This window comes from Alligator mississippiensis, chromosome 1, assembly GCF_030867095.1.
Source record: "Alligator mississippiensis isolate rAllMis1 chromosome 1, rAllMis1, whole genome shotgun sequence".
NCBI classification, from domain to species: domain Eukaryota; kingdom Metazoa; phylum Chordata; order Crocodylia; family Alligatoridae; genus Alligator; species Alligator mississippiensis.
Window position 1 is genome coordinate 382111695 of NC_081824.1, and position 23894 is coordinate 382135588.

Genomic DNA, 23894 nt, shown 5'->3' on the forward strand with positions numbered 1-23894 from the left:
CTTTCTATCCTAAAAATTGACTATTTTTATTCACCCTTTCTTTTCTATCTTTAAGCCAATCCACAAATGGACCTTCTCTGTAACCCCATGACTTCCTAACTTGTTAAGAGCCTTTGATGGGAGTCCTTTTCAAAAGCTTTTTGGAAGTCCAGGTAGACTGTGTCAACTGAATCACCCTACTGCACCTGCTAATTGACACCTGAAAGAGTGTAGGTTGGTGAGGTATGATTTCCCTTTAACAAAACCATGTTGATTCGTCTTCAGAAAGTCACGGTCTTCCATGTACTGAACAACTCTTTTTTTATGATTATTATTGTTTCTACCGATTTTTCAGAAACAGAAGTTAGACTTACCTGCCTGTAGTACTCTGGGTCCCTTTTAGGGTTTTTTTTTTTTTTAATATGGGGGTCACATTGGCAAACCTACAGTCCTCTAGTACCAAGACAATTTTTAGCGTTAGCTTACATACTACAGTTAGGAGTTTGGTAGTTTCCAATATGAGGTCCTTCAGGATCATAGGGTGAATGCAATCAAGTCCTTTTGATTTACTACTTTTTAATTTATCCTTTTGCTGTATGTGGCATCTATTGAAACCCTATTTTTGGTGAGCTCTACTGACTTGTCCCTAGAGAGGAGTGAGGAAATCTTCCGAACAATTTCCACAATGAAGACAGATTAAAAAAAAGTATTTAGTTTCTCTGCACTGGACCTATCATCCTTTAGTACCCCTCAACATCCTGATCATCCAAAGGCACAATTCATGCCCTGAGAGGTCTTTGACTTCTAATGCAGTTAAAGAATATAGTTCTAGTGTACTTCTAAGGTACTTAAAGCTGAAAATCTTTAGGCACCAATCAATTTTTGAGCATACCCAGGAAAAAGTAGACAATTTATCAAATCATCAGAGGGGTTTTTTTTGTTGAGCTGATGATAGCAGCTTATTTGCTTATGTCATATTTATTTGTTCATCTAAACTACTATGCTTTTGAGTTTTTCACCCTGTCTAATTTTAAATGTATCTGTTGATGGGGATTTCACTAGTTTCCTTTGAAGATTGCTCCATAGTCAAAAATAGCACATCATCAAAAAGTTGTTTTTTTTTCTTTTAATGATGGTTGACCTACATTGAAGTTTTAAAGTCATCACATTTTTCTTCTTATATTCTGTTGTACAGCACTAAACAATCATTTTCTAGCTGATGTCTTCTTGCTTAAGGCATACATTTCATTAGGTGCTTGGTATTTTTCTGATTAAACATTCCAAGGTGAATATTCAGTAGAACTGCATGGCATTAACCATTCACTTCCCATTAATGTTATCAGAAGCTGCATGGTTAATTGAATCACTGCAGATCTTTAAATATTTGTGAATCCAGGTCTCAGAGAAAACATTGTGTGTGTGTGTGTGTGTGTGTGTGTGTGTGTGCTCGTGCACATGTGTGTGTTGTATCAAAATCATTTGTCTTCTACCTTATGTAAGTACTCAGTATTTTATTTAAATTATTTAAGATCATAAACACCTGCTGACTGGAAGATATTATAAGCCTGATCTCTAGTGACTTGCAGCTCAGAGGAATCAATTTAATTGGACTGGTTAATTTTCTGTAATGAGTCAAACTCTTCTACTTGTTTCTAATAAATGGTTCTACCTCTGAAAGGATTTCTTCCACAGACAGTGTACAGACACTAAATAAATCTGTCATTAATTACTGTACCTTTCTTTCTGAAACTACTTTGCTAACTCTTTGATGATTATTAGACAAAACAACAATGCATACGAACTGTATGCCAAGGAGGGCTGAGGGGTAGCATGGAAACAGCGAAGAAACAGCATAACTAAAAGCGATAGGATATCCAGGATATACCTGAATAGATTGGTGCAATTATAAAAGTACATGACCACGAACTTCTTCCTAAAGTATCTCTCCCGCTGTCTGAAGAAAACACATGAAAATTAACTGTCTTTAACTTAATTCATTGATATTGCAATATATTATATTTTTTTTAAATGCCAAAAACCTTACAGTAATATTCTCACAGCCAAGGGGCTAGTCATACTAACACACATATACTTTTGTTCTTTTTCCTATCCATTCTTTATTAGTATTTCTCCTGCATGAATATGCCAGTTATTTCATTTGTCCTATAATAAGGCAGAATGCCAGATTAATTCTCACAGGGGAAAAAAAAAAGCAAAATAAAATAAAATAAAAAAGCTAGTATAACCTTCTTTACTCACATCAAAATATATATAGTTCTCTTTGAAAGCTACTACTCCTATTTATATTACATGCACTTCACTAGCTTCTTTAGCACATAGTACCAAACAAGTTGTCTCAAAAGCTGATCATATGACAGTATTTTAACTGGTCTACCATCACATCATTTTAATTTTTAAAGTGCATTTTAAAGTGCTAATGCATCATTTTAAAGTGCATTAGCCTAATTTACTGCACAGTACAGGCATGCATGTACACATATGTGCACTTACTGCTCAGTAAAAATGGCTAATCACACCTAAATTTGATACCTGTATTTACAAATGCAGGTATCAAATTAAGGCATAATTAGTTAAAGGGCATTAACAGACATGTAGGTGTGACCTGACACTAACTTTAGTGATGGATCTGCCTAGCCAATAGAAGGCCTCCCTGAGCCAGCCGCAGGGCTCCTGGCTGGCCGCCTCTCCTACCCCAGGACTGGGCTGCTCTGTGGCAGCACCTACCTACAGGCTATAAAAGCCTCCATCCATTTTGAGCCCTGGGACATATGCACCAGAAGCCTGGAGTGCTGCAGGTCCTGTGTGGCCCCCTGGACAGGATCCAGGCTGCATCTGCCAGCCTGTCCCCTAGCCAGAGGTCCTGCTTGGCCGCAGGTGAGTGTTGCAAAGGGCTACAGCCTGCTGCAGCCCATGCCCAGCTCTGACAACTCCCCAGGGCTGCTGCCTGACTTTATCCTGTGCTTGCAGGTGCTGTGACACATTTGCCTATGCCATGTGGCTCCCACTCCCTGGTTGTGCCCCTCTGCTTAGCACTGATGGTCATTGTGTAGGGATTGCCTGCACTCCCCTGCCCCTGTCTCCCCCCCACCCCACCCCATCACACAGCGCACAGAGGCAGGAAACAGTTCAGAACTTTATTAAACAGCCTGGCCCCAAAGCTGTGTGGGTCTGGGCCTCCCACATGCTGAGGAAGGTGTCAGTGCTGGCAGTGATGTCCTCTTCAGCAGTGGGGGGCAGGAAGATGTAGCACTGCCACAGGTAGCCCTTCAGGTAACAGCAGAGGCTGTGGGGCAGTCCAGAATTGCCCCCTGTGCTGTCATAGCTCAGGGTCCCAAACCAGAAGTGCAGGTATGTCCAGGGCACCAGGAGGATCAACAGCAGTAGGGTGTAGTGGCTTGGGCACACCTCCACCTGCAAAAACAGCTCATTGTGCACCACCCAGGGCACATGCAGTAGGGGCATACTCAGGGTTCAGATGTAGCATGGTGGGGGCTGGCGCTGGGGTGCCTCCCCAAAGAGGCCTCCTGAAGGGAGGATGGGGATGTGGCCAGCCCTTTGACCCAGTTGTCCAGGAGCCCCATGCACCCTGACCCAGGGTGCTATGGGCTTGATAGGAGCACAGAAGAGTGGGTGGCCTTCAGGAAGAGAAGTGGGGAAGTGGGATCTGGAACTGTGGCAGCAGGTGCTGCCAGCAGCTTGGCCTGTCCTGCCCTGGGAAGGGGGTTGGGGAGGCAGGATGCCTGTAGCCAGCACCCAGCGAGTCACCAGCCCCTGGGAAGAAAGCAGGGATAGGGGGGTCATGTGGCAGCCACCTGGATTTGGGGCTGCCCAGCCCAACTTACCATGGTCCCTGTGCAACCATGCATGGCCGACCCCCCATCTGAAGCAGGGAAATACACAGCCCCTAGTGCTGAGCATCTTATCTTTGAAATAGATTCATAGATTCATAGATGTTAGGGTCGGAAGGGACCTCAATAGATCATCAAGTCCGACCCCCTGCATAAGCAGGAAAGAGTGCTGGGTCTAAATGACCCCAGCTAGATACTCGTCTAACCTCCTCTTGAAGACCCCCAGGGTAGGGGAGAGCACCACCTCCCTTGGGAGCCCGTTCCAGACCTTGGCCACTCGAACTGTGAAGAAGTTCTTCCTAATGTCCAGTCTAAATCTGCTCTCTGCTAGCTTGTGGCCATTGTTTCTTGTAACCCCCGGGGGCGCCTTGGTGAATAAATCCTCACCAATTCCCTTCTGTGCCCCCGTGATGAACTTATAGGCAGCCACAAGGTCGCCTCTCAACCTTCTCTTGCGGAGGCTGAAAAGGTCCAGTTTCACTAGTCTCTCCTCGTAGGGCTTGGTCTGCAGGCCCTTGACCATACGAGTTGCCCTTCGCTGTACCCTCTCCAGGTTATCCGCATCCTTCTTGAAGTGTGGCGCCCAGAATTGCACGCAGTACTCCAACTGCGGTCTGACCAACGCCCTATAGAGGGGAAGTATCACCTCCCCGGACCTATTTGTCATGCATCTGCTGATGCACGATAAAGTGCCATTGGCTTTTCTGATGGCTTCGTCACACTGCCGGCTCATGTTCAACTTGGAGTCCACTAGGACTCCAAGATCCCTTTCCACCTCCGTGCCACCCAGCAGGTCATTCCCTAGGCTGTAGGTGTGCTGGACATTTTTCCTCCCTAGGTGCAGCACTTTGCATTTCTCCTTGTTGAACTGCATCCTGTTGTTTTCTGCCCACTTGTCCAACCTATCCAGGTCTGCCTGCAGCTGTTCCCTGCCCTCCGGCGTGTCCACTTCTCCCCATAGCTTTGTGTCATCTGCAAACTTGGACAGAGTACATTTCACTCCCACGTCCAAGTCGCTGATGAAGACATTAAAGAGTATCGGTCCAAGGACCGAACCCTGCGGGACCCCACTACCCACACCCTTCCAGGTCGAGACCGACCCATCTACCACGACTCTTTGGGTGCGAACCTCTAGCCAATTCGCCACCCACCGAACTGTGCAGTCATCCACATCACAGCCTCTTAATTTGTTCACCAGTATGGGGTGGGATACCGTATCGAAGGCCTTCCTGAAGTCCAGGTATACGACATCCACCCCTCCTCCTGTGTCCAGGCGTTTCGTAACCTGGTCATAGAAAGAGACTAGGTTGGTCAGGCACGATCTGCCCGCCACAAACCCATGCTGGTTTCCCCTCAGCATAATTTGCCTTGCCGGGCTCTCACAAATGTGAGCCTTGATAATTTTTTCAAATACTTTACCAAGGATGGAGGTGAGACTGACCGGCCTATAGTTGCCCGGGTCCTCCTTCCTCCCCTTTCTGAAAATGGGAACCACGTTAGCCCTTTTCCAGTCCTCCGGGACTTGGCCCGTGCGCCACGAGCATTCGAATATTCCCGCCAGTGGCTCTGCAATGACGTAGGCCAGTGCCTTCAGCACCCTCGGATGGAGCCCATCCGGGCCTGCCGACTTAAAGGCATCCAGTTCTTCCAAATGACTCTGCACCACCTCAGGATCTACGCATGGAAGTCTGGCGCCTTGCTGCTGCCTCTCTACAACCCCAGTGAGAGACTTGTCGTGCCCCTCGCTTAGGAACACTGAGGCAAAGAACTCGTTGAGGAGTTCAGCCTTGTCCCCTCTATCTGTCACCAATTGCTGCTGCCCATTTAGCAGGGGTCCTATTCCTCCCTGGGCCTTCCTTTTACTCCCAATATATCTAAAAAACAATTTCTTGTTGTCCTTTACTTGGGTTGCCATCCTCAGCTCCATGGTAGCTTTGGCCTGCCTAACTGCCTCCCTACAAGCATGAGCAGAGGAGGTATATTCATCTTTAGTGATCTCACCCTGTTTCCACTTTTTATGTGCTCCCCTTTTGGCCCTTAGGCTGCCCTGGATTTCTCTGGTCAGCCATGGAAGCCTCCTGGCCCCTTTCCCTCTTTTGCCTCGCTCGGGGATCGTCTTGCTTTGTGCCCAAAGGATCGTTTCCTTTAGGCACAGCCACCCTTCTTGGGCACCCATCCCATCAAAACTCCTACTCTGCAGTGCTTCCTTGACTAATCGCCTGAGTGCAATGAGATCAGCTTTCCTAAAGTCTAGCACTTTCACCCTACTAGTTACCTTACCCACTTGCCGTCTTATGTTGAATTCTATCATAAGGTGATCACTGTCTCCCAGATAGCTACCGATTTGGAGGTCCCCTATCATGTCATCTCCCGTTGCCAATACCAGATCCAGTATGGCATTCCCCCTAGTGGGACCATACACCTCCTGTGTCAGGTGGAGGTCCTGTACACAAGTTAGAAACCTGCGTGAGCGATGGCACCTTGCTGTCTGCGTCTCCCAGCAGATGTCCGTGTAGTTTAGGTCCCCCATGACTACCGCCTCTTTAGCTTTTATGGTCTCCGAGAGTTGCCTCAGGAGCCCCGCATCTATTTCTTCCCCTTGGTGTGGGGGTCTGTAACAGACCCCTACCACCAAATCCCTTTCTCCTTGCCCCCCATGTAGCCTAACCCACAATCCTTCTACTTCCTCAGCCTCGGATTCTGTCTTGATGAGGGTTGATGTATATTGCTCACTGACATAAAGTGCAACCCCCCCCCCCCTTTCTTCCCCGACCTGTCCTTTCTGTACAATCTATAGCCCTCAATATGTACCGCCCAGTCATGGGATGAATCCCACCAGGTCTCTGTTAGCCCCACTAAGTCATAGGTGTTTAGTGCAAGCAGGAGCGCTAGTTCATCCTGCTTGTTCCCCATGCTCCTAGCATTAGTATATAGGCACTTGAGCCCTGCGACTGGTGCCTTTGTTGCCCCCCCGCTCCAGTCCCATGGGGCCCATTGTTTCTTACCTTCTTGTTCCTTACCTGTTCTGTTGTGCTGGCCTCCCCATGGCTTTCGGGTTCCCAATGTTCTCCTTCTTCAGGCTGGGCTGTCCTTGTGGGTGCCACATGGTTTGGTGGTCCACAGCTTCCCCTGCCCTCGTACTCCCCTCCCCCCGACGAGCCTAGTTTAAAGCCCGCCGGAGGAGATCCGCCAACCTAGAAGAAAACACACGCTTACCTTTGGGGGACAGGTGAAGCCCATCCCAGCTGAGCATGTCCCTCGTCGTGATGTGCGGGTCATGGTCCAGGAAGCCGAAGCCTGCCTCGAGACACCACTGCCGAAGCCGCCAGTTGGTCTCTCGGATGCAGTTCTCCTGCCGTCTTCCTCGTCCGGTCACTGGTAGGATGGAAGAGAAAACCACCTGGGCACCGAACTCCTTCAGCACGCCACCCAGAGCACAGTAGTCCGCCATCAAGTGATCGGGGGTTCTCCTGGCCGCATCATTAGTACCCACATGGACTAGGACCATGGGGTAATAATCGGTGGGCTTGATCCTGGCCTGGATTACCTCCGTCACATACCAACGTCACAAATGTTGCAAACTCTCACAAAAGACCTCTGTCTCTTGACTCTGCAGGGCCAACCTTTGTACACAGGGGAGGAGCCACCAGCCTCAGAGGCTCTGGGTCACCACCACCCAGTGCTGGTGCCATCTGTACGTGCTGCCTGTATGTATGCCACGCACAGGATTGGACCCTTCTGCTTAAACAGCTGGTGGCAGTGGCCAAAGAGCAGGAGGAACAGAAGCAGGCATGGGAGACATGGGAGCAAGCCTTGTGGCAGGAGGACATCACCTGGGAGACCCTGTGGGAGGAGGTGCAGGCCTGGGCCTAGAAGGAGCACTGTGCATGCCTGGAAGCCCTGGAGCAGGAGTATGTAGAGCTGTTCCTGGACATCCAGGCCCAGGTAGTGGGGGCTGCAGACACTGACCACCAGGCCCTGGTTACCCTCCTGGGCCTGGCAGCCACATCCTTGCCCCTCACCACTCGGCTCTCCTCCTGGGCCCTCCAGAGCACCTGGATCCCAGCCATCACTCCACAGCAGGCCCTCACCGGGCTTTGGGAGGAGGTCTTTTGGTGCCTCTGGTTGCTCTAGCCCCTGGCACAGCCCCAACTCTGGTCCCCCACTACCCACCTGGGACCAGCTCTGCCACTCTCCCTGAGGCCATTTGGCTGAAGACGCAGAGATGCCAGGTGTGGAACCACAGGGGGACACTGGCCTGTACTCAGGCAGGCATAGGTAGAGTGACCTGCCAGACAGCACGAGCCCACTGCCCGCTACAGTTGCCACAGCCCCCCAACCCATGGAGAAATGGGCCAAGGCTGTGATGGTTTTACTTTTGGAAGAGGGTTTTTTTATTGATGATGGGTGGGGAGGGTGCTGGAGGGGCACAGTGTATTGGGGAGGAAGGGGGAGGGATGTTGGCGGGTGCTGTGAGGATAATAAAGCTCTTTCTTGGGTGTGTTTCCAAGTTGGCTGCCTAGAATTCACAGCTGCACTGGCTTCAACATGGCTGCCAAGTGCTGGCAGCCATGTGGCCGGAGGCTGGAGCTCCCCCTGGTGGCCACAGGTGCACTTGGCAGGGCTACAGGGACTTCCCACTAACTTTAGGATCAAGCCCCTGCACGTGTAAACACCTGTCAAAAATTGTTTAGTGCACATTAGCTTAATGCACAGTAAATTTAGTCACACTTATTTACACATGTTTATGTGCCCTTTGTTTAATAAAATTGGTCTGTGGTGTTGAAGGTTATCTGTTAAGTGTGTTCTTTTATTTCAAATATATTTTTAGCTATCTGTCAAAAGAAGCCAGGACTAGGAATATTTAGTTTGTAAAAAAACATCAAATAAATATATTAATAGAAAAAAAGCAGAAAAGATAGATAAGAATTGGAACCCATTATTTTTCTTTGGCTATGTCTAAGATAAGCACTTAAGATAAGAGCATAAGTCTTGCTACATTCCATTTATTTTGCTTATGTTAAGGTGGCCAAGGGACAGTCAGCCTACAGTTTACTACTATTAATAATGGTTGAAGGGAGAAAAAAAAAAGCATCATAGATAAGGCACTACACCAACACACCAGAGATAATTTCACATCTGTCTCTGCTATTTAACTTTCTGTGCCTCCTCCTGCCTCAACTATAAAATGGAAAGTTAATAAGATCTATTTTCTCCAATGGAATTTTAATTCAGACTGTAATTAAAGTCCCCTGATGAGTATGTGTTTCAGGTCCACTACTGCTTGAGGCACAGAAGTTGAAAGTTGTTACAACCCAAAGTAACCAAGTTTTAGCAGCTGATCCATTTTACTCCAGAGCCTGACCATTCACTTCTGTGATGACCTCTATGTTGGCACCTACTGGGGACTAAATCTGAAGTTTCCTGAGCTGGAAAACATAAGAACCTTTTTGTTGATTATACTCAACAGAAAATTATAGAAGATATAATGTTTAAATAAATCTATGTAATAAATATATAAATCTATATATTAGTGATGTTTCATTTATATCATGGAAAAATGTGGATTTGGGGTTACTTTTTTTACCAAAAATTGGGGATTTTTTTTTTAAATCAGAGAAAACTAGGATACCTGGTGATAATGGACCGCAGCATCCCCACCTCACTTTTTAAAATCCTAGGTCCTCCCATGTTTAAAGTGCTTTTATGCCTGATTCCATCAGGGGCTTCAACCTTAGTTTCCCACACAAGTTTTATGACTACATTTTTTTGTGTGTGGCCCCCTTTTGATTAAACTGCTTCAGTTTTTTAGTATATTTGCTGATGTAGTGACTCAAAACTGAGTTTCTCATACCCTTGTGAGTGCTCTATACACTGGGGTATAGAGTGTATATCTCTTTTTGTCCTACAGCAAGTGTAGCAGACTGGTGTTTACAATCACACAAAATTTCTGTGTGAATGTGTTCATGTTATAATAATGTTGGGTGCCTCAGTTTCCCTGACTAGCTTGTGCAAGAAGAAAGGAGTTGATTTTGTTTGCAACCAGGCCCATGGAAATCTACTAAAATGCACTATTAATGGGTAATGAGTAGGGACCTAGTTAAATTGCAAGATGGCTTCCTAGTGTTGGCAGCTGCTCTGGCTTCAACATGACTTGCAGAAGCATGAAAACAGCTATTTCTGTGATCACTGCAAAAAAAAAAAGAAGAAAGCATTTCCTGTGATTTTGCACAGAATCTACCTGGAAAAAAAGCTTACCAGAATACGAAGAAAACGTTGCAATCCCTGTAGCCATAAAGCACATGCTTTGAGAGACAGTTACTGAGAAGCTGAGCTAGTCATGAAGACTCAGTGAAGGCACCAGTCAGGAAAATGAAATAGTTTTGGTGTCACCTTTTAGAAAGCCAGATGAAATGCTGCAGCAATGCCTCAGTCTAGAGATGAGGGATTGGTCTCTCAGACAAACAGTGGTGAAGAGCAGGGTCACCAGGCCCCCTTCGTCAATTAGCAGCAAGGGGGGGATAACCAAGAAGAGATCACAGAATCAGCTCCACGTACCATGAATGGCCCCTCAAAAATCCCTTCATCACGGTGATGTAGGTAGGTTCCCAGTAATGCACCACCAAACAAGAAGGAGCTAATATGTCTATGCTGGCATATTATTATAGACTGCAGGGCAGCACCTAAAGAGATTCTCTGCTGTTTCTGATCCCAGGAAGGTATTTCAGGTTTTTTCTTGGAAAAAGAAATGTGCAGTGGCAAACAAAACAAAGAGAGAAAGGCAGGAGAAAAGTAACCTGAAAGTTTGAGAGGGAAAAACTGGAACTTTTCCCCAGTAGCTTACCTGAGGGAGATGGTTAAGGCAGCAGCCCCAGGGTCACCTCTGAGGCATTATCACAGTAGCAGCCACCACTGCCCCATACATAAAGTAATTCTTAAGAAGCTCAAATCACTAAATAAAGGATTGATTCTGGGCTATGGATCTGTACTTGAAGTTCATTAGTGTCTAGGATGAATTTAACATTTTATTTTATTATTATTATTATTATTATTATTATTATTATTATTATTATTATTATTATTCTGAACTTCTACATGAGTTGTGATGCACATCCATGAGTTGTGATGCCCTCCTAATGTCCACAGAGACATGCATATAGAAATCCCTTTAGATAGTAGGGCTGAGAAAAGAACATTATTTGTGCCACTAAGTTACAAAACTTTCCATACAAAGAAACAGTCATAATTCTGTTATTTTCAGTTCAGGAAAAAAAATCATCTAACTAATCAGGCTTTTGGTAAGGAACTGATTTTTTTTTTGTTTTTTTGTGTTTTTTTTTGTGGAAGCTACTTGCAAATTAGTTGCTGGGTTTGTCATTTGATTAATGGTACTTTTAATTCATGGCAAAAGCATCTAGTTTGTGAGACAAGTGCCTTTTTTTGTTCATTGGAAATCGAAATAAATTAAATATTTTGTGCGATTAGGAGGCTCACTTGCTTTGTATCAGCAGAATCAAGTCATGCAGCTGCTGCCTGGTTGATGTAATATTTCTAGACTCTCTGTATCAGAAGAAATGAATAATATAAATTGCAAAAGTATTGTAATACAAGATGTTCCTGTCTCAGAAATGAGGGTAAAGTATGCTTTTAAAACTACAACGAACCTAGGAAAATATTAACTATTTTTCATTTTTTTAGAAATGTCATATTTATCCACAGTCAGTAACTGGATTATTTAATTTAGTTGTTTTGTTTTTTTTTAAATGCATTACAATGTGTTGGGTAAAAACATTTCATATCAGATATATCATGATGGAATTTTGGGGGTCAGATGAATTGCACCTGAAATATTCCAGTCAGGTGTTGGGACTTAGAAATCATCATTTTAATAATGTGATTTATAACCCACTCTAACCACTCTTTTACAAAGCACATTAAAAGCCTGAATAAGCACTAAATCTTTCTCTTAAAAGTGCAATACATAATATTTTGACTGATTTTTGTAATTCCTTTACTGAAGAGTTAAAGGAAGAGTTAAAGCAAAACAATCTTGCTTTTGCTGTTAATGCTGTTCAGCAGTGCAATGAATATTTGAAACCAATGCAGCCTCTCCAAATATACAGTGATCATGAAGGACTCAGTTTTGATAGTTCATACATAATTTGCTGTATTGTAAGGGATGGGATCTTCAGAATCAAGTGTTCTTTTGTTAAGCCTCCATAAAATTAAAGTTGTGAAACAGGTTACTACTACATGATGAGTAAGAAATGTGAATGAGAAAGAGGTGGCCAAATTACACAAGGGAAGATGATAACCCTGGGCATGTCTACATGAGATGCTAAATTCACAGTAGACTAATTTTACTGTGCATTAGTGTGTCAAGACAAACACCATGCTATTGTGCTAATGTGCAGTAGAGTTAGTGTGCTGCATTAACATCACTAAAAAAGCATATGCTAGTGCTACTGCACAGTTGTGCCCATTACTATGCATTGAGTTAGTAGCTGTTATTATGAGATGTTTATACACGTGCTCTGGGAGGCAGGGGGTGGGGGAGGTACTTTAATTAGAGAATCTCCAAGACCCACTCTAATTAAACCACCTGGAGTGTCATGTGTATTAGTGTCCTTGTGCTGAACAATGACATTGGGGGCACTTTAACTAAAGCTGCCACCTTTTCTCAGTGCAGGGATGCTGATACACATGACATTGGAGCCTGGCTGAAGCACAGTAATTATGCTCCAGCAGACTCAGTTAATCAAGTCTGCTTCAATACGCTGTAATTACAGCACATCAGAGCAGTCTCGATGCATGTGTATAGGTGCCCACAGGTACTAAACTTAATGTGCAGTAACTATGATGCATTAATGCATGTGAAGACACACTCATTTTAAAATAGAAGAGGGTTGGGGCATAAAAGTAATGTGCAGAAGGAAACAGAAAAGTGGTGAGGATGGAGGGTTAGGTGAAGCAGTAGATGGGAGTAGATCTGTGAAGGTTCTTGCAGATGAAGTCTGATTTTGATGCAGGAAGTGGGAGGGTTGAAGGGCTGGAAGTTACTTTTAGCAGCCAAACTTGGGTTGGGCTGAGGGGAGACAAAAGATAGGTGATGGTGTCAGAGAGGTCAGAGCTCCAGGAGTCAAGATAATAATGACAAAGACAAGGGACAGGTTTAATGGTGGATGTGAAAAGGCAGGCATGGGAAGTAGAAAGGTCTGACAGCCAGAGCATGGGGTGGAAAGTACAGGGTAGTAAATAGCATAGGGGTTGTACACTGGGTGGTGGGGAAATCAAAAACAGAAGAGGAGCTAGAGAATGTAATTTCAAAATGAGCTGATTATAATTGAAATTATAGATAGATAGGTAGATATTCCCTTCCTCAGTAATAATTTCTCTCAGGTTTATACCACACTAGGAAAGGAATGCATGCAAGGAAAGGGACTGTGCTCCTGTCTTTCCCATGATTTGCTGGAAAGAACATTTCTATCATTGCACCTTCATGATGTAAGCTTTGGTTTAAGAGGTTGTGAGCAATTCAAAATTTTCATGGAATATCTGAGATATTAAAGAGTGGGGAAAATTCAGAACAATTTTCATTTTTGCTGATGCAAAAGACATAGGTAAATCAAAATCACAAATTACCTATCTTTTGTTTCAAAAAAGGAGGCCCTCTCTCCTAGGCTATATACAAACATTCAGGAATGTTAGAAGGAGGTTAGATCAAGTTAAAATAGCTAACCAATCTAAGGTACATTGGGATGGGGGCGGGACTAGCATGGAAGTTGACAAAATCAGGAGGAATTGTAGGCTTCAGGAGGGATCAGGGGGTCTCTGGAGGGATTGGGGGTCAGTGGGGAATCAGGGGTTTGGGGGCAGGAAGAGTCTGCAGGGTGTTGGTGGGGTCTGGAAAGATATGGCAGGATCTGGGGGGGCATGGGGTCTGCAAAGGGGGATTTGGTGGGATGTGGGGGGCTATCTCCACATTCTCTGCCTTAATCTTGGAACTAAATGTATATTCAAAGTAATGGGGTTTTTTTGTGGTCCACCCCCTCCCCCTACCCCAGGAACATGAGCTGGGTGGGGAATAAGATCACACTTAGGCATGTGATAGATGGTATAGTATCTGGCCTATAAAGTATACTTGGAAGATGGTATGGTAGCACACATGAAGTTGGGACTGTTTTCAGTTTACCTAGCGAGTATAGCATCAATTAAATACACCTCTGAAGCTAGATTTGTGATTTAAAACTGCTTTCTCTTGAAGACAGTCTACTTTACATGTCATCTTGAAGAAATCTGTTGTCTAAGTAACGAGATCTTCTTTGCTTACATTATTAGGGAGATTAAGAAATACAGCAATTGAAGTTTACTGAGGCTTACCAGAAGAGAAAAGGAGGTACCAGGACCCTTCTCAAGGCAGGAGTCCAGAGAGGTGAGGGGAGTACATATAAAAGCTGTTTTCAAATCCTGAAATAAAAAAATGTTACTTTCCTGGTTAGCTAGCAACCAGATTTAAAAAACAAACAAACAAACAGAAACCCTTGGATTCAGAGTTAAACACTTCAAGGCTGGAAATTATTTGAATCTGTTATTCTGGATCAGCCCCCTATTCTGAAATAAGTGAGCATGAATTTAATACAGAATATGAAGAGAAGGCATCTAGTATGGAATGAAAGTGCATGGGAAAATCTGCAAGAACATGAAGTCAGCTGAAGACAGTGGGAAAGAGTCGTCCCAAAGATAACTTTTGGGGGATACATACTACAGGAAGAAAGACAGGTATTTTTTTGTTTCCTTACTTGTTTTAGTATATCATTTTCCTTCTTCCCTCATGGTCTTACATTTTTTCTAGGTTTTATGTGGAAAGGTGATAAGGATGTGAAGTGTTGTCACATCTTTCAAATGAACTCAAGCTTCAAATGCTCATTTTTGTCAGAAGGTGTCAAAGTTAGCAAGATCAGAATTTCTGGAGGGGGTAGGGTGAGGGGAAGATCATATAAGGACTTTTCCTTCTTTAGCAGCATATGGATTTTAACTTACTACCTTTTTAGGTAGAAAACTTCAGATGAATTTAATTGCATTCTAAAATGTAGTGATATTTTCAGTTCTATTTAATCATTTCCTAAATATGTCTAAGTTTCAATGATCAGTAAGTTATGTGTAGCAATATTAATAAGAATGATATACTTCTTTGCATACTAAACCTAATGTTTGAAATTATAAAAACTGAAAAAATAGTAATCTATTCTTACATCACAGGGAAAGGCACAAGACATTCCATCAGGCCATGGGATCTCTGATCTTCCCCCTATTATTATTGGACCTCCTTTAACACAACACACTAGATTTAGCTAAGGTTTTTAGTTGGAGCTAAAAAACAGTCTGCAGGGACATGAAGTAGGAGAGAGACTTTATGAGCAATGGCTAACACACAGAAAAACTGCACAAGAAAGCATAGTTTGAATACAGAAGTATCAAGATGATTAAAATGGAGAGAGGGTTGATGATACCTGTGGAATGAAGAGAGATTAGCAGGAATAAGGTAAATTATAATGAGCCACAAAGTGAAGTGACTCCCCTATTGCTGCCCAAATAGAAATGTCACTACCACTGCCAGGCAAGTTTGGGTGGAGCAAGAATAAAAGGGGGGGTTGGTTTAACTGTACCACTGCACTGTCCTGGATCCACCCCTGTTAGAACCTGATTATGCTTGACACTAAGCAGACACAGAATATAAAATAATTCCTGTCCCAAACAGTGTACAAACCAAGATTAGGATTTTCATGCTGATTTAAAAAGCAAACAGGGAAGAATAAGGTAGATCAAGAATATCTGTGATAAAAACCCGTATCTGTCATGTAACTTGCTTCTCTACCTTCCTCCTTAATTTCAACTCTAAACTTTTTCTATTTTTTTTGAAATTGCTGTTTGGAGTTCATTTCCAGAATGTCTATTCCAAATCTTCCCAATTCTCCCAAGTACACCATTGAAACTGTTCTTCCCAAAGCCTAAATCTCAAGTCTCCAAACTCTTCCTCCATTCTCACTTTCCTTGCCATGTCAACTGCCTTCAAAACAGATGACCATGATTTGATTCTTCTTGAATCATAGAAAAAGTGATGTAGGAGGCCTCACTTTTCCCACATATGTCCTTTGATTGTATAGTCCAACCTTCTGCAGGATTCACCATTTAAGATAAATACCTATCCAGCCTCTTCTTGGAAACCACAAATAAAGGTGATTCTACAATTTTTCCAGACAGCTTGTTTCATTGTCCTTGTCATTTTCATAAATTAGGAAGGGTTTTGTTGCTGCTGTTGCTGCATTTTTTTTTTTTTTTGTTATTCCCCCCTGAAATTTGATATAAATCTGCTTCATTATATTTTAACCTCATTGTCATGTATCCTCCCCTACCTGACAATGTTTCTCTATTCCTTTATGTCTCTCAGATGCTTGAAAACTACTATCAGCTTTGCCTTAACTCCGAACTCCTTTTCTTTATGTTAAAGACAGCCAGAGTGACATTCTATTCCTTCCTGGTCATCTGTGTAGCCATTTTTTGGGTATTTTTTATGGCATTTTTGGTACTTACATGGAGGTAGGAATTCTTCTTGTGGTTAAAACTATATATGCACACATACTGGACATGCTCAGTATCCCATGCCCTGGTCAGGCAATGTATTCATGCCCCTTAAGGATGTGTAGTGTCTTAGGTACCCAAAAAGTTATTCAAACAGACCTGTGACTAGTGAGAATTTGCCTATAGAGGGGCATATAATTTCTACAGCAGTTGAGTGGCCACAGTATTTGTTTGGGAAGCTAGGGTACCTGGGTTCTGGGCACACTCATTCAGAAGAGATTTATATATGGATTTATCTGACTTACATCATGGTACCCTTGCAACTATGCTTCAAGTTAGGTATTAACCATAGTCTTCTCTGATATTACTTTTAAAGTTGACACCCTGGGCATACAGAAGAGGGAGATCTATGGGGCTAGGTCAACAAGTAAAAGCCACTGGGTGTATGTCTCAGTAAAGTGGCTCCATGTCTAGAAAGGAAGAAAGCTCTGGGATCTAACTGGGTCCCTTCTTCCCACTGAGCCTGAAGCTTTCTCCTGCACTTTCCTCCATCCTTTTAGGCATATCCTTTTATAGTATCTGATGAAGTGAGCTTATGAAATTTTATGGCATACATCTTTGATTTAGTTAATTTATAAGGTGCACATCTACCCTGCCTGAATAGTATTTGTACCATTACATAAGACAAAAGAAGAATGTTATTTTGTGACTTACTGGCTGTGTCTACATGAGACGCTAACTGCACATTTGTTACTGTGCAGTCATTTAGTACTTGCATACACAAGTACTAAATGTCTGCACAATAACTGGCATTTCTATTCAGTAACATCCCCAAATGGTTTTCTGGTGATGTTGACTGAACAATAGCTTGTTGCTACTGCACAGTAGCATGACATCACATTTTCTGCCATGTGATGCTACTGCTCAGTAGTAACAAGTTACTACACAGTCAGCATCTCGTGTAGACATGGCCACTCACTCCAAAACTGCATATCACTTACATATCTTAGCACTGAGGTAGAATTGCCTCAAGCTCCCTGAAAATAACCTGGCCAGTGCTTCAGCACAGAAATAACTGTATGAGCCACACAAGTATTTGGCTGCAACTTTAGCAACTAGAACTACTCATGTGCACACAGAATTACATTGCATGAATGTGACAAGAGATAATGGATGTAAATTTTGCAGGATACCCAATAAATCTAACTTATATCTTTCTCTCTCAGTTAGAAGTAACTCAGCTATCTCGTATGCAAGAAAAGCAGACACCAAAAATGTCTTAAAAGTCTCGAAAGCTTTATTATACCAGGCACTGATGATCTCTTTCTTGTCCTAAAGTGAATCCATTTTTGAGAGACCCACTTTCATAAAGATTTCTTGAGATTTCTGTTTATATGTAAAATTAAGTTTATCCCATCACCGAACAGGAGAAAAAACAAACTCAAACCCGATATCACATAGGCCATAAAGAGAGACTGCCACCATTTTTAGTGCAGTGATGCTGGTACACAAGATGCTAGAGCCTGCTGGAGTGCTTAATTGCTTCTGCTCTGATGTGCTGTAATTACAGCAAGTCAGAGAGGCTGCCACCTATGTGTAATCATTTACAATTTGGCCATGTTTCTTCTTCAGAGTCTAAACTTTCAGATTTTCTTAAGTATCTATCCTCATGATTGAGGAGCACAAAGAAGCCATTATTTAGTAATATCTGTCTAAATCTCTAGATACTGTTAATTAATATTTATGCGACAGTAGAATCCAGAGGCCTCAATCAGGATTCAGACCTCAGTGGTCTCTGTGATACAAAAAATCACACAAAGACAGCTTGAAAGAATAACTCTGAGAGATGCAAATTGCTCCTGTTGCTTTTAGCAGGGTGTTAACATTCCAACTTAGTTATATTTTAAGTTCAGTATTGAGTATTACACTGCTAATAAACCAGCAGAAAAATCAACCAAATATGGTTGTGTAGCAGAAACAAAGCAAGTGCTCTTCCCAGGCCTTCATCAGATTACTTTTTGTGGACCTGAACACCACATTTTTTAAGCCTCTGGAGAAGATAGTGCATGCTCTATCTACCTCTTGGGTCTCCAGTCATATTCTATGAGGACAGATTGTAGGACTTACTCTATTTCACCCCTTAGACATGTAGTGGACATAGGTACCTAAACACAATCCTATTTCACTCTGCTCAAGTCCCTGAAAAAAAGTTCATGTCCCTGAAAACAAAAAAGTGGGTGACACCTCCATAACTTTCATATACCAACTGCCTTTCCCAATGGTACAGCATATTGTCTCATTAGACTATGACTATATCTTAAACCCCATCCTAGAATTCCACTGAAACTATACACTTTGAAGTTTATGTTTTAACTCAGGGCTGAGTTTCCAGGGAGCACAGCACCTCTGATCACTCAATGCATTGGTAACATGCCCCACACTGTGTAACAGGAGATTTCCACTGCAACTTGCAGAAAGTGCTCTCCCCCTTCTTCCCCCTGAATTAGTAATTGCCCCCACTCCTGCACCCTGTGCAGTGTGGCCCTCATTACACCTGCTGTACTGTGGTAGTGTTTTTGGACTGTGCAAAATCTACAGGTTCCCCAAATCCTGCAACTGAAGGTTCCTTTGTCTATGACACTCTGACCCACACTGCCTCACCCACTGACTTGGGGTAAGAAAGTAGAAGCTGAAGAAGGATCTGGATTCTCCAGGACCCCAGGGGCTCTGTCTTTCCCTCCTGGCAATTGCCTGTGACTATGGGCTCATTTAACTCTCTAGGAGCCACATGGTAGGAAGAAGCAGAAATACAGATAATCATAAAGGGCTGGATTCTGTGCTGTGATCTGGGTACCTATGTGTAATCTTAGTATGCGATCTTCAGGAATCTTGGTTTTCTTTAATTAAAAAAAAAAAAATAGCCCCAATTTTCAGATTGAAAAAAGTAATCCTAAATTCACATTTTTCTGAGATTAAGATGAAATAACATTATATAGATCTATAGAACTATATAACTATTAGTGGTCTTTCATTTTAATCATGCAAAAATGTGGATTTTGGGTTACTTTTATAAATCTGAAAATGGAGGATTTTTTTTTTTAGCAGAGAAAACCAGGATCCCTGGTGATCTTATTCCATCCTATGTAAATTCCTTAAAAAAAAAAAAATTACCCCCACCTTTGAGTATGCTCTCCTCCCACTCCCTGTTTTTTTTTTAATCATGAATTAGTCTTAAAGCTAAGATAGAATCATAGAATCATAGAAAATTAAGGTTGGAAGGGACCTCAGCAGGTCATTTAGTCCAACCTCCTGCTCAAAGCAGGACCATCTCTCACTAGATCATTCCAGGCAAAGATTTGCCAAGCTGAATCTTAAAAACTTCCAAGATGATGACATTTTGCAAAAGAAGACAGGTTGATACTTTTTTAGGAACTTGAACCAAATAAAATAGGACTTCATTTAGGTGCCAAATTCTACTCAAGTGTTTTTCAAATAGAATAGTATCCATGCCAGAGTTTCTAAACATACCATCAGTTCACTTGAAAGACAAGGTACAAGAAAATAAGCATCCTCAGCGCAATGCACCTTGTTTTAATATGCACTTCCTTTATGAGTCAGTTGGAATAAATCTGTCCCTCTGTCTTCAGACAGGTCAGATTTCTCCCTGCCACATCAGGCGACTGATGCAGGCAGCTTCCCCTTAGTTTGAGCTATTGAAAAATATTTAAATGGGGAAAAATGGTTTACTTCCTGCTTTATTAACAACATTCCAATACTTTATTAGTGACTCCCATCAGCTTCCTCAGGGAGGGGGGTGTTGCCTGACCAAGTAACTTCATTGCAAAAGGCATCTTTTCTCCTGACAAATCAGAAGGGATCTTGATTTTCTCTGATAAAATAACCCCCAAATTTTAGATATAAAAATATAACTTAAAACTCCACATTTTTCTGTGATTAAAATGATACACCACTATATATAAAGCCCACTTTTTTTGTTATTGAAATGAAACACCACGGTATAGTGGTGTTTCATTTTAATCATGGAAACGTGGATTTTAGCTTATATTTTTATATAAATGAATTTGGGACTTTTTTTTTTTTTTTAATCAGAGAAAACCAGGATCCCTGCAAATCAGTTCCCATTGGTGGAAGTACCAGAATGCTTATATTTGAACCGTGAGTGATCTCAATTTAATAATCCTCTCTTTTCAGAACTGTGCAACCACCCTGTAGGATTTTAGTTCAATTTGCAAATAAACAGACTGTAGAGGAGTTAGAGTTGCCCATTCAAAATGGAGTTGACAGGCTGGTAAAAATATATGCATGAAGTTCACAACTTCAGACAGGATTCCTAAATTGTATAGGCATTTTTTCCGAATTGCCACAGCCTATTTGCTCTAAAATTCATTGGAGTAGCATGGGGAGGGGGGGAGAGGGGACAGGGGAAGAGAGAGATTCACAGACTGAAAGACAGTCTAAAAAAACCTAAAAAAGCCAGTCTGGGATATTTTAAATATGTTTTTTGCTTGCTTTGTTCTTCATTTCTATTCTATTGTGGAAAAGAGCTACAATGAGATAAGGTTTTTGCCAGATTCTCCACGAGTTTAAAATAAAATAATTTATGTCAATAGTTGCCAGCTCTATTTATATCTACTGATTATTGTGTTAAATAATCAGTAGAAGTATGAATGGTCTAAACAGGAAGTACAAATTCTTATCCCATTATATGGAAAAGCTTTTGTGACCCTTTGCTTCTATGGATTTATTACTTGATTGCCTCTCCCAGCACTGCTCCTCATCCCTGCATTCCCCTCCTGCCCTCCCTTTCTGCCTTCTGTATTCAAATCACTTTTTCTATTTAATACACTGCTCTGTGTATGTCTTTTCACAGCTTCTGATGACATGAGATCGAACTCAGGAAAGGTTATGCTATACATCTCTGATTTAGTTAGTCTATTAGATGCAAATCAATCCTGCCTTCTATTAATTATGAAACCAGCAAAGGCTCTGGTCCACAGTAACATAACCAGGGATCCTGGTTTTCTCTGATTTACAAAAATCCCCAGTTTCCAGTTAAAAAAAATAACACCCAATCCACTTTTTTCCATGCTTTAAATGAAACACCACTAATCTCTCTATATATAATGGTATTTCATGAAAAAATGTAGGTTTGGGGTTACTTTTCTTTTAATTGAATATTGGCTGCTGGTTTTTTTTTTTTAATCAGAGAAAAACAGGATCCCAGAACATAACTAAAGTAGGGCAAAGGGGACATCAGTTGACTTAGAGGAGGTACCAATATGGCCTTCCCCACCTACAGGAGTATATTTCATGGCAGGGTTGTGAGAATCTATTGCACAATCAGTCCAGAGAGATCTGGGCAGGCACACCACCATAATGTATCTGTGGGGGAGATGGTGAGTGGGGTGAATGGTATGTGTTCCATTCCCAGGTTTTGCCATAGGAGAGGCAGCCCTACATCCAGATGCATGTCTGGGGGAAGGAAGGGGAGCTAAACAAGCACCAGGAGTGGCCCCTGGGGAGTTCATGCAAGTGTAATTTGAGCCTCCCCTCCCCCTCAGCTACAGCAGCCAAGGTCACAGTGCTACACTGGTATGCTGCCCAAGGGCAAAGAGCAGGAGCAGGTAAGATTATGCTCCCCACAACCTCTGCCCCAGGCACTGAAATATCTTGCTGGTCTCTGCTTGTCCAGGCTCTTCATTTCAATAATATCTACCAATGAAAACAAAATGTGTCAGAAAATTACATCACTCCTTCCTTTTCAAAGTTGGTATATTGATGGCACATTAATGGTGGCTCCAACTTATTGCATATGAGCATTGCATACAAGCATAGAGGTTTTGATCACAATGGTAAAAAAACAAACAAAAAACCCCTCTTGTAATACTACTATAACTCCCATAGAAGACGACCTATCTATTTGGAATAGGTTAGTTATTAAGTCATTTAAAGTGGGGTCCCTTAATATTTAGATTTAAAAATTAATGGTCTCTGAGAGTTTTCACTCTTAACCCCTTCTTGAAGTGATAATGAATTGTGATAAAGTGTTACATTGACTTGTTATTACTCCATGGGTCATTATCAAATTGAACTTTATGATGAAAGAGGAAACAGGCCAAAACAATGCAAAGCCAGTTGCCTCACAGGGCGCGTCCACATGAGTGCGCACATACCTCTTGCTCCACCTCAAACCCCTTTGAGGCAGGGCAACAGGCTTGTGGGAACAAAAAAAATGTTCCCCCCCACTGCAAACTTCCAGCGAGGGGAGAAAATTAGACCCCTGGATATCCAGGGGTCTAAAAAATTTTTTGCTTAAAAAGGCGGGCAGGGCAAGGTCCCTGACCATGACCTGAGGCAACTGGAGGCTGGGTCCTGCACAGAGATGCTCTGGCTGCCAGAGCATCTCTATAGTTAGCCCTCACCCTGGTACTGAAATAAGGGGCCGGCCAGGCTGTGTGTTCAGCACCAGGGCTCCGGTACTGGTGAGTAAGGGGTCAGGGGGGCTGGAGGAGGGGGGAGGAGACAATGGGGGGATCCCCCGATGGCACCACCCTTGTCCCCAGCCCCTGCAACCTCCACCAGCCCCACAAGGCCCCTGACCCCTGCCAGGGCTGGCCCCTTCCCCCCAAGCCCCTGAAGCCCTGTCCCCCCCCCACTCCATACTGAAAAAAACCCAAAAACCCGGCTCTTACCAGAAGCTGGAGCTGCCATCTGGCTGACTGAGGTCCCACCCACACAGTGCAGGGCAGGGTGACAGCCCCAGAAGCTCCAGTGTGAGCTCTCCTGCCACTCCGCTGTCCTGTGCTGCCCAGGGGGGCTCTGCCAGGAGGCCCTGGAGCACTGCCCCCCCTGCTTCTAAGGTAAGCAGAGACTTTCTTTTCCTTTTTCTGGATTTTTGTGTGGGGGCTGAACCCTCTGTTGGGGGGCTGTACCCCTTGTGAGAATGCCGAACCCCCTGTTGGGAGGCCAAAACACTTGTTTGGGGGTTGAATCCCCTGTTGGGGGGGTGAACCCCCTTTTGGAGGGGCATACCCATTGTGTGGGGGCCATCATCCTGTGGGAGTGCAGCGAAACATGTATTCATGAATTCATGAAACATGTATTTAGAATTCACTTTATTATTATAAGAGACTTGCTTTAACACTGTAAGATATATCAATAAAACTTTGTCCAACTGATCACTGTCTCTTTCTTGCTTTCTGTCTTTATAGTGTTTTTTGTTTTACTTGTGGAGGAACATGGATTTGGTGGTATTTTACAAAGTGACTTCGGGATTTTTTTTTCAGGGATTTTTCAGTTTTCCAATAGGGAACACCAGAATTCCTGCTAGGGAAGCCAGTGGCAGGACTGTGCTTGCTTAGAGCTAGCACCTTAGACCCATCTGGCTATGGCTGACCTCCTGCCCAAATGGGGCCAGGAAGACATGCTTTGACAGTTCAAAGCAGG